The sequence below is a fragment of the Homarus americanus genome, unplaced genomic scaffold (assembly GCF_018991925.1).
Source record: "Homarus americanus isolate GMGI-L3 unplaced genomic scaffold, GMGI_Hamer_2.0 scaffold2106, whole genome shotgun sequence".
In the NCBI taxonomy this organism is placed as follows: domain Eukaryota; kingdom Metazoa; phylum Arthropoda; class Malacostraca; order Decapoda; family Nephropidae; genus Homarus; species Homarus americanus.
In genome coordinates, this window is record NW_024731171.1 from 20,001 (window position 1) to 25,000 (window position 5,000).

General features: G+C 40.6%; 1 long non-coding RNA gene across 2 annotated transcripts in view; it reads right to left on the reverse strand.

The window, feature by feature from the left end:
* The window catches only part of LOC121867561, a 75,973-nt gene that overhangs the window by 19,876 nt on the left and 51,097 nt on the right, over nt 1–5,000 (reverse strand). The gene's annotated exons all lie outside the window — the stretch shown is intronic.

Sequence of the window (5,000 nt, forward strand, 5' to 3'; positions counted from 1 at the left end):
TAAAATACTTTACGAGCGCCATTAAAAAGAAGTGAACCTCCGCACTAGCCACACCACTATACCAGTACATTATATACACGAACTATGATCAAATGTCAATGTTGTAAAAAGTACCATTGTCCTTTATTTGTCACTCAGATGTTGTTTACGAATATGAAAAGTTATCACAGTATCAGAAAAGTTATCCAGGTAGATTAGTAAATATATAGCACGTTTATATACAGGTGTAGTAATTCCCAGGTAGTGATGATAAAATAAACTTAATAGCTTAATATAATTGAACTGTTGATGGGAAATATAAGAAAAATAACACAGATTTAGGTATTTAATTAGCCTCTAGACTAATTATATAGAAAGACACAACAGATTATTAATTATCAGATACTCAGAAACGTTAGCATATAAGGTTAGGTTAGGTTAGGTTAGGTTAGGTTAGGTTAGGTATACTGTACCTTGTTATGTACAGTATTAATAACATGATTAAGTACAGAGTATTATCCAAACATGATCTAAATATATTAAACATATTTAAGTATAAAGTACAAGTTTAACTCTAAAAAATCCAGCCACACTTACCTGCAGGTGGCGGTAGCATCATCACTATTAACGACGCACTTAAGCCTAGTAAAGTAGTACTAATTATAGACATAAGTACAATATATTTATACGAGATACTTGTAATATATCGCTGTAGTAGTAGAGAGAACGAGGGAGTTTTATCTCAGTAGTGTAGAAGATCCTTAATGACACGATTAACTAGCAAATGAGTTCTTTTAATACTGATTATTAACTGTTGTTTTAAAGTGTTATGTGTTATTATGTATAAGAGAATTGGGAAGCTATATCCCTGGCGGAAGAGAGGAGGGAGGGAAGGGAAGGGAAGGGAAGGGGAGAGAGAGGAGGAGGAGGAGGGAGGAGGTGAGAGAAAGCAAGTAGAGAGAAGGGGAGAAGAAGCGAGGAAAGAAGAAGGAAGAGGAGGGGAGTAACTTGGCATCGGTGTGAAAGAGAAGGGAGGAGAGAGATAAAGGTAATGGAGGAGAGAGGAGGGAAGTGGAAGGAAGGAAGAAGAAGGCTGTAATATGGTGTTGGTGTGTCAATTTTTTTGTCACTTGGTCCCAGCCACTTAGCGAGTGTCAGCTGAGTGTAAGATTATGTCCTCTGGTGTGTGTGTGTGTGTGTGTGTGTGTGTGTGTGTGTGTGTGTGTGCGTGTGTGTGTCAGTCTCTATATCTGTCTATTTTTTCTCCTATTTTATTCTGGGTTTTTTTCAAGACATATTTATCTCTCCCTATCTTTCTGCGTCTCACCAATTTTGTCTTTCCAATTTTTTTCTCTGTCTTTCTCTACATCCTTAAACCTTTCCTCCAACTAAATTCACCCTCTCTCCCTCCTTCCTTCCCTCCCTTCCTCCCTCCGTCCCTCCCTTCCTCCCTCCATCCCTCCCTATAAACACTCACTCTCCTTACCTCCATCCAAACACCCTCCTTCCCTCAAACCACTCACTCTCTTTACCTTCCTCCCTTACCTGTCCCTCCCCCTCTCCCTCCCTCCTTCTAGCCAGGTGGATGGAGTGGACCGTAGCGACTGAGCCAAACGTAGGGTGACGGAGGCAAGTTACTCCCTCAGCAAGAAGGTTCTCCTCTTACCAGATAGTAGAGGGTGGTGGCAACAGAGCTAATGCGCTTCTTGTGGTCTCTCTACCGGCCTGTAAACAATCTGATCGGCTGTACAGATTAGAGGAAGAGAGAGAGAGAGAGAGAGAGAGAGAGAGAGAGAGACGAGGGGGGAGGAGCAAAATAAGTGTACACTGATCAATAGCAAAGATTAGGGGATAAGAAGAAGGAGATAGAAAAATAAAGAATTGAAGGAAATAATGATATAGAAAGATAAATGGCGTATAGCACATAATTAAAGAGAGCCAGGTAGATTAGTAGTAAAGATTAGAAATCAGACGGACAGACAGAAAGAAAGATAGATAGAGAAAAAGAATAATAAATAACTGCAAAGGGAGGTAGTGATGTAAGAAAGTGTGCGAATAATTACAGGGCAATTAGCATCGAAAATTAATGTAAAGAAAGAGAGAGAGAGAGAGAGAGAGAGAGAGAGAGAGAGAGAGAGAAACGCTAATTAAGACGACGAAAAAGACATTACAATAAAAAAATCCTTAAAGTTCGAATGGAATAACATAAGAGAGAAACATAACAAAAATAGATAAAAATAAACGATATGAAAAAAAACACGAAAGAAAACGATAAGAGAAAGAAAAAGTGATAACAAATTTAAAACCATAAAGAACTGACACAGAAAACGGGAGAAAAGAAACAAGGGGAAACTCAACAACAATAACTACACAGGGAGCATTAAGGAACATCAGTATAGGCAGATAACAAAAAAAACGGGTATTATCGTGTACAAAAAAGGGGGAGGAACGATTCGTATTTTTCCTTGAAGAGTAATTCGGTCGCTAGGGAGCTAATGTTCAGCTGTCAGGGTTACATAAGTAGCTATACTAAAAATACAATAAATATACTCGTATAGAAACTTTCTCTCTGTTTTAATAGTATGTGTTGATAGCTGTGTATATAAATAGTTAATATATTTATAACTCAATAAAAATAGGATATGAAATCAGTTCCTGTAGTTTATATTTTCTTTAGATAGCGGATTTAGATATGTCGTGAAATTTATATAGCTTTATAATAATACAATCCCACGCATTTTGAAACTTGTTAGATTTTTTTTTTCAGTCTTTGTGCTATTAACCGTGGGAGCCTTATCACCTTGTTTACCTATCTCATAGTTACCTGTCAGGTGTAATGGAAGACTCTCCTTTACTATTTATTACATATCTTGGGCATGTATCGTCACCTTCTGATATTTTATTTCACACATACTGTATTTCAAGTCCTGATATTCTATTTTAAATCGTAAAGAAAATCATCTTTGTTTTCGCGTCCGAGGCACCTTCAGTCCACCCAGCTGTGAATGGGCACCTAAACTTTTACAACTAGGGGCGGGAGAGTGTATTGTCGGCCACACTGTCTCCCTGTGTGCTGAAGGCTTAGTGTACAGTGAGTTATGTCCGTAGTCACTAACACACAGCCGGTTTAAAGGGACATACAGTAGTTTTATTAGAGTAAATTATGTTATGCTGTAAAAACTTATCTCGCGTGGTTTACAAGTTTACTGTTAACTATATCACTAGCCCACGTCAGGAACCCACCCCAGCAGCGCACTCAACTAACCCACTCCACCAACCCATCCTCCCTACACCCTTCAGTAACCCACCCTCCCAACCCACCCCAGTAACTCACCCCAGAAAGTACCAATCAAAAAATAGAAAAGAAAGGAACTCATTGTAACGGAGTGACCACTAACCCCTTCTAACTTGCTTGGACTCGGGATTGACCTCGTGTTTCATGGGCTGGAAGAAAATGGTTTATAACTCAAGAAAGACAAATACGAAGACATTCATACAGTAATGGGCCATTGTGAGTGAGTGAGTGAGTGAGTGAGTGAGTGAGTGAGTGAGTGAGTGAGTGAGTGAGTGGCGTGTATTATTGACGACAGATATAAAAGGGTATTTCTTTACTAGTTTCTCCCGTAGTCATATTTTAGCGAGGTTATCCTGATTTATTCACTATTGATGGGGAGATGGGGAGGGAGAGTTTGGGATGGGGAGAGAAGATAGGGAGGTCATGATGGGGATAAGGAAGAGAGTTTATTCTCTCTCTCTCTCTCTCTCTCTCTCTCTCTCTCTCTCTCTCTCTCTCTCTCTCTCTCTCTCTTTCTCCAAACATCAAGCAGTTAAAGCAGTTCTCTTAGCACCGTGATCACCCATTCCTTTCCTCTGCGTGTGCACTAGTAGACTGCTTCACCCTGGTTCATGTCAGGAGGTACTGAGACTGCTGCTACAACCCGGGTATTTATGCTTGAGTAAAACTTCCCTTTGCGTTTGTGTTGGACTGAGGTTTTTTGTGTTTTTGGTTTTGGTTTTCGAAGAGGGAGAAGGAGAGTGGGGTAGGTGGGGGTGGGGTGGGGGGGTGGGGGGGGGGGGTGGGCCTGTGGGTGGTGGGGGTGGGGGGTGGGGGTGGGGGGTTGGGCCTTGGTGGGTGGGTGGAGGGCAGGGGTAGGTGGGGGTGGGGTTGGGCCTTGGTGGGTGGTGGGAGGGCAGGGGTAGGTGGGGGGTGGGGGTTGGGCCCTGGTGGTGGTGGGAGGGCGGGGTAGGTGGGGGGGGGTGGACCTGTGGGTAGGAGGGCAGGTGGGAAGATATTTCTATTTTCCTTTTTTGTTTTATATTTACCTTACTGTTTTTCTCTCACTCTTCTGCTTTATTTCTTTTCTTTCTTTTGTGTGCCTCTCTCTCTCTCTCTCTCTCTCTCTCTTTATAGGTGTATATTTATCTTCTTTATTGATATATCAAGATAGATAGATAAATAAATAGGTAGATTAATAGAAAAACAAACAAAAACGGATTGAAAAAGAGAGACAGATAGAGACAGATAGACAACAGACAAGAAGAAACAAAACATAATAATAGAAGGAGGGTGAAAAACAGAAGAGAGAGAGAGAGAGAGAGAGAGAGAGAGAGAGAGAGAGAGAGAGAAAACCCCAAGAAAATGAGAACCAAATCAATAAAAATCAACGCACTAAAAGTAAAGTAACTTCTCGTTATTTTTCCCCTGAGCTAAAAAAGTAAAATGTGACAGCTATTACTTCACTGGGAGCATCAGGCCCACAGTCCCCCCTCACCGTCACTATTACTCAGTGTTGTCGTAAAGTGATGGACGTCAGGGGATGGGTCTCTTTGATGGTTTGACCCTACATAAAAAATCCAGAGACTGTTAAATCAAAAAAACTGTAATATGAAAGATTTTCTTTTTGTCTCTCTGAGTGTATTGGTGTCTCTCTGCCTGGTTGTGTGTGTTTGTTTGTGTTTTATTCCACTTTTTATGTTTGTTTTTCTTTGCTTTTCAGTCTTTTGTGGTTTACTTAAGAAAT